We start from the raw sequence: 16,803 nt of genomic DNA on the forward strand, positions 1-16,803 counted from the left end.
TTCTTAGAATGTTACTTAATCGTTTCTTAGAACGTTACTTAATCGTTTCTTAGAATGTTACTTAATCGTTTCTTAGAACGTTACTTAATCGTTTCTTAGAATGTTACTTAATCGTTTCTTAGAACGTTACTTAATCGTTTCTTAGAATGTTACTTAATCGTTTCTTAGAACGTTACTTAATCGTTTCTTAGAATGTTACTTAATCGTTTCTTAGAACGTTACTTAATCGTTTCTTAGAATGTTACTTAATCGTTTCTTAGAATGTTACTTAATCGTTTCTTAGAACGTTACTTAATCGTTTCTTAGAATGTTACTTAATCGTTTCTTAGAATGTTACTTAATCGTTTCTTAGAATGTTACTTAATCGTTTCTTAGAATGTTACTTAATCGTTTCTTAGAATGTTACTTAATCGTTTCTTAGAATGTTACTTAATCGTTTCTTAGAATGTTACTTAATCGTTTCTTAGAATGTTACTTAATCGTTTCTTAGAACGTTACTTAATCGTTTCTTAGAATGTTACTTAATCGTTTCTTAGAATGTTACTTAATCGTTTCTTAGAATGTTACTTAATCGTTTCTTAGAATGTTACTTAATCGTTTCTTAGAATGTTACTTAATCGTTTCTTAGAACGTTACTTAATCGTTTCTTAGAATGTTACTTAATCGTTTCTTAGAACGTTACTTAATCGTTTCTTAGAATGTTACTTAATCGTTTCTTAGAATGTTACTTAATCGTTTCTTAGAATGTTACTTAATCGTTTCTTAGAATGTTACTTAATCGTTTCTTAGAATGTTACTTAATCGTTTCTTAGAACGTTACTTAATCGTTTCTTAGAATGTTACTTAATCGTTTCTTAGAATGTTACTTAATCGTTTCTTAGAATGTTACTTAATCGTTTCTTAGAATGTTACTTAATCGTTTCTTAGAATGTTACTTAATCGTTTCTTAGAACGTTACTTAATCGTTTCTTAGAATGTTACTTAATCGTTTCTTAGAACGTTACTTAATCGTTTCTTAGAATGTTACTTAATCGTTTCTTAGAACGTTACTTAATCGTTTCTTAGAATGTTACTTAATCGTTTCTTAGAACGTTACTTAATCGTTTCTTAGAATGTTACTTAATCGTTTCTTAGAACGTTACTTAATCGTTTCTTAGAATGTTACTTAATCGTTTCTTAGAATGTTACTTAATCGTTTCTTAGAATGTTACTTAATCGTTTCTTAGAATGTTACTTAATCGTTTCTTAGAACGTTACTTAATCGTTTCTTAGAATGTTACTTAATCGTTTCTTAGAACGTTACTTAATCGTTTCTTAGAATGTTACTTAATCGTTTCTTAGAACGTTACTTAATCGTTTCTTAGAATGTTACTTAATCGTTTCTTAGAACGTTACTTAATCGTTTCTTTGAATGTTACTTAATCGTTTCTTAGAATGTTACTTAATCGTTTCTTAGAATGTTACTTAATCGTTTCTTAGAATGTTACTTAATCGTTTCTTAGAACGTTACTTAATCGTTTCTTAGAACGTTACTTAATCGTTTCTTAGAATGTTACTTAATCGTTTCTTAGAACGTTACTTAATCGTTTCTTAGAATGTTACTTAATCGTTTCTTAGAACGTTACTTAATCGTTTCTTAGAATGTTACTTAATCGTTTCTTAGAACGTTACTTAATCGTTTCTTAGAACGTTACTTAATCGTTTCTTAGAATGTTACTTAATCGTTTCTTAGAATGTTACTTAATCGTTTCTTAGAATGTTACTTAATCAAGGTGCATTGGAATGATAATAGTTGCCTACTTTTCATGCTCTACTGGTTCGAATTTTCCCAGAAAATTTTAAAGAAAAATCGGCCCAAGGGTTTCCGATCCCATAATCCGAACTCACACACAAAGTTCCTTTTATTTAATAGTATATGTTATAATTTATCATTTAATTTATAAAACTTACTATGTCTGCACTTTGTCTCTTTATTTTCAAACTCTATGTCTTTCGAAACTAAAAGAGCGGCTCTAGGGGCCTGAAATGATTGGATTTTTTTTATATAGACCGTTTTTTATGGGTTTTTAGCTGGTTTAAATAGTTTTTAAGGGGTCAAAAATGTGTCAAAATTGAAAAAAAAATCGTTATACATTTTGTACATTCATCTTGGTTTATGTTTAATCAGTTCATATGCGTGTCACGTTGGTACAGTGGTAACGTCACCAGCTTTGAATGCTACAGTTTTGCTTTTGGTTCCAATTCTAGCTGATGGCACCCAAATATATATATATATATATATATATATAGTCATCCACATACAGTACTGTTTCGCTGTTTCACAGCTCATCAGTGTGGCTAGACAGGCAACTACCTCAAGCCAGGATCGAAACCCGACCGTTTGTGCGGCAGTCAAGGCTCCTAACCATTACGCTATTGGCGGCTGCTTGAACGAGTAGTGAGTTTTAACGATGTTTTGACATCGTCCGAAATACCTCCTCTCGATTTGTTTACACAAAGAGCGTCGCTTATATGCTAATGGTAATTCGTGTTTCACTTCTCAATATGCTCAACTCAAGGTGAGGAGCATTATAGTCATCCACATACAGTACTGTTTCGCTGTTTCACAGCTCATCAGTGCAGATGTCCAGATATAGAGTCGACTCTATATCTGGACAAATTAAAATATCATAATCAAGCGTATTTTACGACCGGACAAAGCCGGGCGCCGCCCCCGTCCCTAACCCTAACCCTAACCCTAACCCGTCCCACGCTCCGCTAGTTGAATTATGCCATCTTATTTACGTTTCATTTTAGATTTCTTTAAAAACGATGTTTTAAATATTTTTATTGAGAAATCAAAAATCTTTTTACAGAAAATAATTTTAAATTGAAAAATTAACTTCATTATTATTTTTTTTCTGTGGCCAAAACGTGTCATTTAGTTGCAGCTAAATGTCAAATTGTGAACACAAAGACAAAGCTATGCACGTATTTTTTTTATGTTTTCCATTTAGACATCTCGAATAACGAACGCAGCCTTTGTTTGGTCGGAATTTGAAAGTAAAACAATTTTAAACTAAATAAAACTGGTTCGTTTTCATTTTTCAACACTTTTTTTTTTTTCGATTTTGGTTTTCTTTTTATATATTTATTTTATTCTTTTTTTTTTGGGGGGTGTGTCAAAAAATCGTAATGTGATAGGTGAAACGATACCAGCCGTGTAGAATCCGTATTTCAGCGAAACATATATTTTATTTCAACTCTTTAGCCGACAAGAAAAAAATAAAACTATACGATAATAAATATTCTTTTTAAGTGGAGAAGAAGGGAAAATATGCACGGATATGTTTTATGTTTTTATTTATTTATTTATTATTTTTTTTTCATGTTTCTTTTTTCGTTTCCTCTTTTTTAAAAAAAGTAAATAAAAAATGAAAGAAGTAGACTAAAAAAGAAAAATGTCTTGGGGTGTGCAGCTTATTTTAAGTTAAGGACCATTAATCAAAAGAAAAAGAGTTAATTTTATGATACGTGTTTTGTTTTTAGTTGATAGCTTCGGATTTATTCGGCAAAACTCGAATACAAAATTCATAAAAGAAGTTTTTGTTTATATATATATATATATATATATATATATATATATATATATATATATATATATATATATATATAAACTAGCAGAAGTACCCGTCGTTGACTGGGTTCAAAAACAGCCTACAGAAAATGGACTGTGATTAGTGAAAGTATGATAGGTTATGAAAAGAGATTGTAAAGAGATAGGTTTTGATACTCAATAATTTTACCCTAAGCAAAATATGATGAGAGTAAAGATAATTTTTGCGAAAATATATTTTTTTATATCAACTTTGTTTCCATTCGTAGCAAAGAGTAACCAACAAAATGATGTTTCCTTACAAAGAGAAAATGTTATATATATAATAATATAAATATACAAGAGATACCATAGTCAACAAAAGCTACTTTTATGGTAGAAAAGTTCATTGGTTTGTATTTTTAAGTAGTTTGTAAAAAAAAAAAATTTTTTTAATTCACGAACCGGTTTAAAAAAAACTCAAAATGCATTGTGTTAACAATTTAAGAGAGTTACGTCAACGTAAGGAATATTTATAAACATATTTTGATGTTTTCCGTTATTTTGTGTTTGAGGAATATTCGATTATGGCGTGTGTAATTTATATAAAAATTCATTTAAGTAGTTATCGCCTCAAATTTCGTTTTAATTTCGGTTCGCTGAAATTATTTCAAGTAAAGAGCATTAAAAACTATTTCAAAACAAAAAAAAACATGAACTGAACTTTTATTGACTATGGTAACATTTATTTCTTGTATATTTATTTTTCGGGTAGTCGTTTGTTGACTTTTCTGCTAAACACTCTTACTAAATAATATCGACAAAATATCGAAAAACAAAGAAACAAAAACAGTTTTGAAAAATAATGAAGCTTTACTTACTTTAGTAAAATAATCCGAAACAGCAAAATGGGATATTAAAAAAAGTAAACACGTAATTACTTTAGTTTTTTAAAGCAAAGAATCGATATAAATATGAATAAGAAGAAAATGGCGCCCTTTTCAAGCAGAACAGCTTCGTTTCAGTTTTACAGTATTGAACGGTGTAGTATTGCGCCGTCGGATTCAGGGTTATACTATTGTAATGTAAAGAATACGCAGAAAGGGTGGTAATCAACTGAATTCCTTCTAGTACACTGACAAAAAAAAAGCTTAAACAGATATATAAATAAAAATAAAAAGGTTATGTAAATGTTTTTAAAAAGACACGTAACCACGTGAGCATGGATCTTTCTTTCTTTTGACACGATAACAAGTAACGTTCTTATTTTTCTTATTTATCTATTTATCTATTTTCGAAAGAGTGTCACGTGCAAGTGGAGAAGGAAAAAACAGAGTTATGCAAAATTTGTGTCGAGAATTGTCTAAAGTTCCGACTTATTTATTTATTTATTTTTTTTTGCTTTCACTTTAATAAGAACGTGAATTTATTAGGTGAATTTATTCGACACAATATGATTCAAGTCAAAAATAAATAAAACTAACGTGAATTAAGATTAAAGTTAAGGTGTTATTGTGGACCCTCACTCCTTTTAAAAAACCTTTGTTAATTTTGTGACATATTTACATTCTATGGAGGTCAGGCGCGAACGAGAACCCAATAATTTTATTATACCATATTTCTTCAAACTGAAACATAATTATCAAAGTATACTTACGCAAATAGATATGAAAAGTCTTTGTTAAAGTTTGTGCCATATTTCCATGGAGTACAGGCGCGAACGCAGACCCCACAATTTTATTATACCATCCTTATTTAAGTTGAAACATACTTATCAAAGTATTCTTATGTACATCTATATCAAAAACCCTTGTAAACGGTTTTTTTTTTCATTTTTTATTTCCACACTTTGGGGGCCAGGCGCGAACGCAGACCCCACAATTTTTCTGAACCACCATTCTGCCAGATCAAACATACCCATTCCTGGTCCTCGATACATCTTCTATCATTATATGTAATCAGTTTTTTAAAATAGTCAACCATATAGTAGCCTATTCGTGACCAGACACAGGCACACACACACACACACACACACACACATACAGACGTTCAGCTTTTATATATATATATATATATATATATATATATATATATATATATATATATATATATATATATATGCAGAGAGAGAGAGAGGAGATAGAGAGAGAGAATAAATAATAACGGACATGTGTTTTGTCTTTACTGCGACTCGTCAGCGTGGCTGACTATGACAACATTCGCACCCACCGGTACGCTTGGAGCCCGTATAAAATTATGTAATATACAATGTAAGCCTGATAAAAAGAGACTCGAATATAAGAGAAATTAGAGCCTGTGTTAATGCACAGTGTAACGCGGATATAAGAACCCCGGATATGCGTAACCCTCATATAAGAGAGCTGTAGGGACCGAAGCAGTATCAACAAAATAAGAAAACGACAATATAAAATAAGTAAACGTCTTTATACCATGATACTTCGAAGCCTAATGCTTCTCATCAGAAGAGGAGAGAAGATGTTAGGTAACATAATAGGGATGTTGTTTGTTTTGGTTTTAGCGATATGTTCTGAATGAATTCAATTATTTACGAAAGTGCATTTTTACCTCAATGCGAGTTGGGAATAATTTTCCCTTTAACCAATTTGGTACCCCACATGGGGAGCAGTGTATATATCATTTTTAAAATATAATCATCCACTGACACGTGCCCCGCCGTCTACAACTCATCAGAGTAGCTGAATCTTGCGAGATTCGAAATCGGGACCTCACGGTAATGAGCCGTGGGGTCCCGATATATATATATATATATATATATATATATATATATATATATATATATATATATATATATATATATATATATATATATATATATATATATATATATATATATATATATATATATATATATATATATATATATATATATATATATATATATATATATATATATATATATATATATATATATATATATATATATATATATATATATATATATATATATATATATATATATATATATATATATATATATATATATATATATATATATATATATATATATATATATATATATATATATATATATATATATATATATATATATATATATATATATATATATATATATATATATATATATATATATATATATATATATATATATATATATATATATATATATATATATATATATATATATATATATATATATATATATATATATATATATATATATATATATATATATATATATATATATATATATATATATATATATATATATATATATATATATATATATATATATATATATATATATATATATATATATATATATATATATATATATATATATATATATATATATATATATATATATATATATTTTGTTTTTAAAATATAATTATCCACTGACACAATATACGGTCCGAGGTTCGATTCCTAGATGCAGTCAAGCTATGCTGAAAAGGGGTACGGACCCGGAGCATGCATGTCCGTAAATTACTGTTTTTAAAAAATAATAAATAAATAAAACCATTTGTTCACGTCCAAATAAGAAACACCAACTTGAAGATGATGACGCTACGTTAATCGTATATCGTTTTAAAAAATCAGCAAAAAAAACTACGTAAATATATAAAAGATAAAAAAATAAACAGTAAAATTGTCTATGGTTTCATAGCGCAATGGATCAAACATCGGCTGTAATATATACGGTATGGGGTTCGATTCTTAGTTACAGACAAGCTACACTGAAGAGGGGTAAGCCCCTAAACACACACTCTTATATATATATATATATATATATATATATATATATATATATATATATATATATATATAATACTTGTTCATTTCTAGAAGAACATCGGGGATTACAGGAGCGACCACATGAAGGTTGGCAACAACATTTGTGGAACGAACTGAACTCAAACTTGGATGAACCAGATCGTTAACGCCATGACCACCATCACTTTTTTTTACATTAAGTAACTTCATGCCTTGTTTAGGGCGATTTCCATAAAAATTTAAAATTAAAAAAAAAAACGAACAAATCATCCGAGACACACCTCAGAACATCTTAAAGATGCAAAGTTTTACTTTAAAATATATTGGTGGGGTTGTAGACACAGAAGCAAAGGTGCACTATCAAATTCCTGGCAAAAGAGCATTAAGAATGGCGGTGATTGTATACAAAAATAAATTCTCTTTGTTTGTTTTAATGATACCACTCCCAGATTCATAACTCTTCGACTTTTTAAGTTAAAAAAATAGGAGGCTTTCCTTTTAGAATAGCATTCATAATATATAACATTAAAGACGAGGGGGTGTCTAAATAAAAATAATGTCTATAAATGTAATTTCTAGAAGACAATACAATGCAAAAGTGTAACGGATAAACACAAACTGAAACAAATTAAGATATGATGGCGGAATAAGCTATGAAGCTTCACCTTTATTAATACAATATTATATATATATATATATATATATATATATATATATATATATATATATATATATATATATATATATAGAGAGAGAGAGAGAGAGAGAGATAGATAGATAGATAGATAGATAGATACATTGATAGATAGATATAGCTAGATAGATAGATAGATAGATAGATAGATAGATAGATAGAGATATATAGATATAAAGGTGGAATAAGCTATGAAGCTTCACCTTTATTAATACAATATTATATATATAGATAGATAGAGAGAGAGAGAGAGAGAGAGAGAGAGAGAGATAGATAGATAGATAGATAGATAGATATAGCTAGATAGATAGATAGATAGATAGATAGAGATATATAGATATAAAGGTGGAATAAGCTATGCAAATTTACATTTATTAAGGCAATATATATGTACATTTTTTTCTTATAATTTCTACTTGCATTATTCTCTTACTTGGGTAAATATAGTCACATGGAAGTTCATTTTGTATGATATTTCGGGAAAATTACCTTCCTCAGATATACGTTCGACTTTAATTCAAAGTTCTAGCACTCGTATACACGTTTGAACAAAAGTTTGAAATAAATAAAAAGAAATAATAGAGTTATTTCCCTTGGATCGAAGAAGGCATAATTATCGACATTGAGAAGGGGTGTCCATGACAGTGAGGTATAAAAATGCGTCTCCATCACAGATTTTAATCATTACGTATCCAGCAGTTTCTACATTATCATTTCATCTGTAAGTGTGTTAAATAAATGTGTTAAAAGTTATACTTCGTTCTCTATGGTTATTGAACCCATGACACGCATCATCAAGACGTAACATAAACCCATCGCAATAATTGAAGAAAAGGGAATGATTTTAAATCATAATGAATTAATCCATTCATTTTTATGATCATTTTATAAGCAATGGCACCTATGTAACATTTGCTGTTTTGATGCTGTGACCAGGATTGCTTCAACAAAATTGTTCGAATGGTTATCACACGACATATAAAGTGGAAATAATAACTATTGAAAATAATTTCTAACAATAATATTGTAATTTTGAATAGATGTTAAACTCAGTAGTAGTGTCGTTTTTATAAGCATCAAGATCAATTGTAATGCCGGTGTTACTAAACATTAAGTTCAATGACATCATCAGAATTTGTGGCTAGACAAAATTCTTATCATGCGGGGCAATTTTCTTTTATTATATCATTAAGAATAAAATTCCTGATTTAACACTGACTATATTTTGCAATATCATTGTTAAGTGTTGAGACATTATGTTGAACAAAGATGGCGGCAGCAAATCAAATCGGCAAAGAATCAATGCAGTTACGAACTTGGGTGTTGGGTAATTCTTAGTAACAAAGAGGGCGGCGAAGAATCAATTGGTCACAATTTCGAGTGTTCAGTAATTCTTAGTAACAAAGATGGCGGCAAAGAATCAATGCAGCCACGATTCAGTTGTTTCAAGACAGAGGTTTGACAACGAACTGACTTGAATCCATAATTCGATATTTTTATAATGACGTCGGAAACCACTCATTGGTTGATTGTTATAACCGTGGTTATAAAAACGATCGTCCAAATCATTGGAATCATACCCCCTCCCATTATTAGCCAAAAACATTTTAACAAGCATAAACAAAATTGAAAATGTTTTTTAAAAATTTCCAATACGTATCTGCCATCTTATTGTTATCTTATTTATGCCAGCAACAAAGTATTGTAAAAAGTTGTGTAATGATTTGAAAAATGATAATCAGTTGGTGCTAAGCCCGGTGAGTAAGGTGGATGAGAGAGTAGTAATATATAATCTATCCCGGGTTACGCCAGCAAGTTGAAAATTCTAAGTTTGCTGTGCAGGTTAGTTAGCGCAAAAAAAAAGTTAAAAGGGTTAAGTTGTGACATATGTCGAACGTTGTAGCTAGGGTCAGCAATAGCACCTAAAATGTCATTCGGTTTTTGTGAAAGAAAACGTGGGCAGAAAGAAAGAGAGAGGAAGATATCTTTTTTCTCGCATGCAAGAGCAGTCCGGCTTCCAATTTTGGGCAAAACCGATGTGTCGAGTTAGATACAAAAATGCGCCGAAGAAAAAATCACAAACAAGCTTGAGTCAACAATGCGATGTCTTACCCACAGTTCACTCGTAGACGAAAAAAAAGTGATCTATGCCAGAAAATCGGCGTTATGTGTTCGTCTGAGATATTCCTTGCAACATCGGCCAGTGACAGGAAGAATCGTATCCAAAAGAAAAGACCAAGATAACAGAAAAAAGGTCTAGTGAACTTTATTTACGTATATATATGCACATACATACTAAATGTATCAATATCAACTACATAGACACGTAATAATAATAATAATAATAATAATAATAATAATAATAATAATAATAATAATAATAATCGTGGACTTTGCAGTCCTAGCTGATCACAGGGTGAATATGAAAGAAAAGGAGAAACGAAGCAAATACACAGAGCTAGCCAGAGAGTTAAAAGGGATTTGGATGATGAAGAAAGTCCAAATAGTACCGATAATAGTAGGAGTACTAGGTACAATCCCGAAAAACTTCGAAAAAAGAATGTCAGAAATTGGAATCAGAGGAATAACTGCAAAAGTACAACGACTAACGATAATGAAAACGACTGAAATATTAAGGAAAACCCTTGAATGCGGAGAATAATATAAGACAATATAACGAATAAGCGTTACAGGGAATGAAGAACACCGAAACTGCATATTTACAAGTTCTACACCCCCCCCATCATGCACTCCCCCCCATTGTTTCATCACCGACCCCCCCCCCAAAAAAAAATGATACCAAAGGGCGGAGAAGGGTCAATAAGGACTGAAAGACCGAGGAGCGAGCGCCAACCAGACCTCGGCTGGACAAGCACAAAGAGAACTGGGACCTTGGGGAGGCTGAGTGCCACTCAAATTCCAGCATAAACCAATTGCCACTACCAGCAAGAAATCAATGGTAAGCGGCTGTTACGATGATGCAAATTCATTTGCAAATGCTATCGAAGGAGGTGGAGAGGTCTGGACGTCTGGGGAGACTTGTTGTCACTCAGCTTCTAGAGAATACCACAGGTCTCCAATCAGATCGGTTGTTGACTTGTGTGAAAGCTCCATGTGAGCCAATAATAATAATAATAATAATAATAATAATAATAATAATAATAATAATAATAATAATAATAGAAATTGATAAAGGGAGTGTGTATATCAATAAACATGCTAGAGTTGATGAAATGTCGAAGGTAGAAGGAACTACTGAAACTATAAATGAATATTCAACCTTACAACAATCAGACTCTTTCCACATAAACAATTGTTGAATTTGTGATTGAACATGGGAAGACGAAAGAAGAGATTGATATCTTCAGATTGGTAGATGAGAAGGTAAGAGCTGGCAATTTAGAATAACCGCCGAACCTCCGTTTTGTGAATCGGAAAAGACTAAAATCTATCACTACTAAGGTGAACGAAGTCCTACCTTTTTTTTTTTTACCAGTAAATGGTTTAGAATAGTGGATTAACATCATCAAAACTGCTGCTAATACTGTATCAATGTTGCTTGGAGTGGGGAAAACGGAAAAAAAAGAAGAAAAGAATGGTCCCTGGTGGCGGAAACGTCTAAATGAGCAAATAGAACAACTTCGAAAGGACCTAAGCAGAGTACAAGCTGCCAGAGATGGTAAACTCAAAAGTCAGAGCGTATGTGATGAACTAAATAATAAATTTAACATGCAACAAAAAGGTTTTCAGTATTTAATTGAAGAACTGAAACAGCATATCAGAGCTAAAACTGCCAAAGATAAACCCTACAGTGGCAAGAATTGAAGAGTATCGTCAGAATAATAATAATAATAATAATAATAATAATAATAATAATAATAATAATAATAATAATAATAATAAACTGCTGCAAAGGCCAAACATGAAACACGACATGGAACCAAGAACACTGAAACCGCATATCTATAAGTTCTCTAACCCAACCCTACCCCCATCCTCTATTGCCACATCACTGCGTCCACCTCACCCACAAAAAAGAGCAAGACCAAATAACCAAGTAGAATCAAGGAGGAAGGAAAGACCGATGAATTGACCAGACCTCAGCCGAATAAATGCGAAGAGAACTGGGATATTGGGGAGGCTTATTGCCACTCAAATTCCATCCAAGACCAATAGCTGCTGCCAACGAGAAATCAATGGCAAGCAGATGTTGCGATAAAGCAAATTTATTTGCGAATGTTATCGAAAGAGGTGAAGAGTACTGGAAACCTGAGGAGACTTGCTGTCACTCAGCTTCCAGGGAATACTACAGGAGGTTTTCAGGGAAGGATCTCTGAAGACCTGTGTGAAAGCTCCTTGTGATACAATAATAATAATTACAACAACAACAACAACAACAATAATAATAATAATAATAATAATAATAATAATAATAATAATAATAATAATAATAATAATAATGAGATAATCACAAAAGACAAAATCCCTCCCCCCGAATGTCAAAGTATTTCACTGCTGTATTTCGAGTAACGCCCTATGTGCAACTTTAGGTCGTGTGCTCTCTTACACTAACCTCTGTTGTTTGTGTACAAGTTTCCTCGTCATCAATTGATCGATGCATAAATTCGCTGACATAGCCACGCCGGGTCTCATGAAGCTGTAATAGATTACATGAGCTAAGGACTAATAAACGAAGACTATTAACTTCTTTTGATGGAAGTCCGGTTTTTTTGGAATGCGTTTGGGGATTTCATCTTTATCCAACCATCTTGCTGAACGTTTGCGATTGTTGAAAAGAATATATTTTTCGTCACACGTCACAATACGGTTCAGAAATCGTTCTGTGTTCTGTCCTTACAGCAAGGGAACAAGTTTCAAGACGACGTGTCGTTTGATGCTCGTTCAATTCTGTTGCGGTGTTAGCATTTGAATAATTGACGAGGAAGAACACAAAAATAGTTAATAAATATAAATTAACAAAAATACACGAAAAAGCTAAATTTAGCAATATCTTTGCTCAACTGCCGAACTAGTTGGTGGCGACCATACTCTCCGCGCGTCCATTTCTGACTGACTTGTAAACCGGTGCTCGTTACCCGGAAATGACGTAATGGACGGAAGTGACGTCATGTAGTAGTTCATTATTCCAGGCAGTAGGGGTGCATACCCAACAAATTCATATGCTAACCATGTTATAGTAGTATGAAAATATATATGTGGCAATTAACACAGAGGCGTCCATGTTTCATCCCCGCAGGAACTAATCAAGACAGGTGCACAGAGTTTTGTCATTGTTTTATATATCTAAGTAGTGTTTTGTCTAAATAACTAACCAATCAGATTTCTTATGTGTCCGAGGATAAATGTACCTTTGCATAAAATTGTGAGGGGAAAAAATATCTGAAAAATCTTACCGAGTCGATTACAAGAAAAGTAAGAATAACAATGGTGGCTCATTCGTGGAATGAACTACAGCTTCTTTACTGTTCTTAACTATTTAAGATGGTCCAATGCAGTAGGAGTTGGGACGTTAAATCTCTCCAAAGCACGCGTTGTTTTTGTTTTGTTTTATGGATGTCGCTAAAGACAAGGCATGAAGCCATTTGATCTAAGAAACTAACAAGAAAGAAAGCAGATTATTGCAAAGACAGGAGATGCTTATTGTCTAGATCAGGGCTGTGGGGACGAAAACAACTGCACTACTGTTTTTCACTCGTCATTATTGATCTTGGTTTCAAACCTACCAAGGTGTTAATTTTGAAGACTGAAATCACAAGACCGAAACCTTTCAAGCCGTCGGCATGCAGTTCACTTGTTGGCACCATTATCACCAAATACTTCATCAATGTTTCTAGCTGTCTGAACGGCATTTGTCACACGGCGGAATTCGGATTCATAAGTAACACGTTTTTTATTTTGTTTTGTTTTTGTTTTTGTTTTTGTTTTTTATCCATGGGTTGAAAAATGGCAGGTTGGCCTGCATCGGTAAAATAATAAAGTTAAGATTATATGATACGAAATTATGAAGCGACAATAAAAATGTAAAAATTAAAATTCGAAAAAAAATATCGTTAATGAAATCGGACATTTTATTTTTAATAACCCAATAATAATAATAATAATATATATATATATATATATATATATATATATATATATATATATATATATATATATATATATATATATATATATATATATATATATATCATTATTATTATTATTATTTACTATAATAATTATTAAATACCTACAGACAATAGTGTTTCATCCTTTCGGGAATCATTAGTGGAGGGTGTCACGATTAACGCCAGTCGAGAGACTCGAAACCCGGCCACAGAAGTCATTTTTAGTTTCATTAGCAAGGATCCGAACCACTAGGCTACCGAAAACACACACACACACACACACACACACACACACACACACATACACACACACACACACAAACACACACACACATATATATATATATATATATATATATATATATATATATATATATATATGTATAACGACTTAATTTACTCACATAAAATTAATATACGAAAGTATAGATTTATGCGTAAACTTTAAGTATTTACGTCAAAAGTGCTCAATACGTAGGTAGAGCTAGTTAGTAAATTATAAAATGCATATGGCGATTAAGCTACACTGAATATTCCGCGTTTCATCCACTCTAGGACTCTTCAGGCTTATGCGCTGAATAAGCCTGAAGAGTCCTAGATTGGATGAAACGCGGAATATTCAGTGTAGCTTAATCGCCATATACATTTTATAACTTACTACTATATATATATATATATATATATATATATATATATATATATATATATTAAAAAAAATGTATACATATATATATATATATATATATATATATATATATATATATATATATATATATATATATTTTAATTGCATTTTCGCCCCAAACAAGGCACATTGCCACTTTGTTGTTGGGGACTACTATCAGGGACATAAGCATCAGGGGTACTGTGTAGGAAGTTGGGCAGCAAGATGTCGGTTCACGTTACACTTGAACCTCTGCATGTCGGTACAGTCGGGGAAGCAGGGACCCGGAAGGGAATTCCAAAGTCTAGCTGTTCTGGGGAATAAACTACTGGAGTAGAAGTCTCTCTTTCATCTAGGAATCTCTACTGTGAAGGGGTGGGGTTTAGCTGCTTGTCGTTCTGTCGGGGTTATTTACGTCTAGGGGGCACAAGTGCTTTTGCCCCCATAAACATAACATACACGTATGTAATAACAATGTACAGCACTCTTCTGCTTTCAAGAAAATCTCCCCAATTATCTCCCTTTCATGCTTTCATTCTTTCTGTTTCACTTGTTACTTCTCTTTTTGCGAGAGCGGTGAATTGGTAGCAACAGTAGTCACTGAAGCGACGTGGTTTCTATGGAAACAAATAATAAAAAACGGCGCTCACATCCTTACGTTTTTTACGATTTTTAACATCAGTAAATTCATCACAACTTTTGTTTTACTTAACGAAGATTGTAAAAAAATTTCACAATATAGTTGAGAAGGCGATCTATAAACTGTAATGATTGTTTGAAATTTGGTCGAAAATGAGTGAGCGGTGAAGCTTTAAAGCTGTTCTAAATGACTAAACCTGACACTTAACCATATATTCAAACACGGTAGTGTTTGAATGATATATATATATATATATATATATATATATATATATATATATATATATATATATATATATAATTTTACTATAATTATAGTAATATATATATATATGTATATAATTTTTACTATAATTATTTTTAATACCTACAGACATTAATGTTTCAATCTTTTCGGGAATGATCAGTGCAGGGAGTTACGATTACAAATTCGAACCCGGCCATGAAGCCATCTCTGTCTCCATTAGCAAGAAACAAACCACACGGCCAACGTTAACCGCGAGAAATACAGGTAAAATTAACATTTATATTTATGTTTAGACGACTAAGGTGACTTTACGATTATAACATCATGATCTGCGCATGTAGGCTTAATTGACCGATTTTAATTTCAACTTAGAGTACTCAACAGTAAGAACCGAGTTCTTAAAGGGGCCGACATATTTGTCTGTGATACGGCAGAACATTTGTATGTTTGTATCTTTCTCTCACTCACTCTCTCTCTCTCTCTCTCTCTCTCTATCTCTCTCTCTCGCACACACACACACACACACACACACTGTCTCGCTCTCTTTCTCTCTCTTACTCTCTCTCTCCCTTTGAAAAAGAGAGAGAGACAGACAGACTAATAGAAAGAGAGAAACAGAGACGGGCAGACAGACCAATGTTGCTGTATCACAGCTATTCAATGTGGCCAGACCTGGCGAGTGTTTTTCACGTTTTGATTCAAAACCCGGTATATTGTATAGCCTTTTCCCCATTCTCCCTTATTTGTATTACTCTCTCCTTCTCTCTCTCTCTCTCTCTCTCTCTCTCTCTCTCTCTCTCTCTCTCTCTTTATGTATGTATATATATATATACCTTCCAAAGGGCGAATGAGCTCTTTTTCTGGGTCAACGGTCAACTAGCACCGTGTATATTTGTGTGTATATATGTGTGTTGGGGTGGAGAGGGCTCCCGTAAGCCGTGGTGAAGGCAACCTTTCTAGGAGAAGCAAATCTCTGATTAAAAAAAACCATAAAGCGGAAGACCATTACCCGTATTAAGCTGGTCTGCAGTTTAATTTGTTGCTGGCTATCTTGCTCTTGCTTGTTGCTGGATCTCAACA

This window comes from Euprymna scolopes, chromosome 18, assembly GCF_053919585.1.
Source record: "Euprymna scolopes isolate OS-2025 chromosome 18, ASM5391958v1, whole genome shotgun sequence".
In the NCBI taxonomy this organism is placed as follows: domain Eukaryota; kingdom Metazoa; phylum Mollusca; class Cephalopoda; order Sepiida; family Sepiolidae; genus Euprymna; species Euprymna scolopes.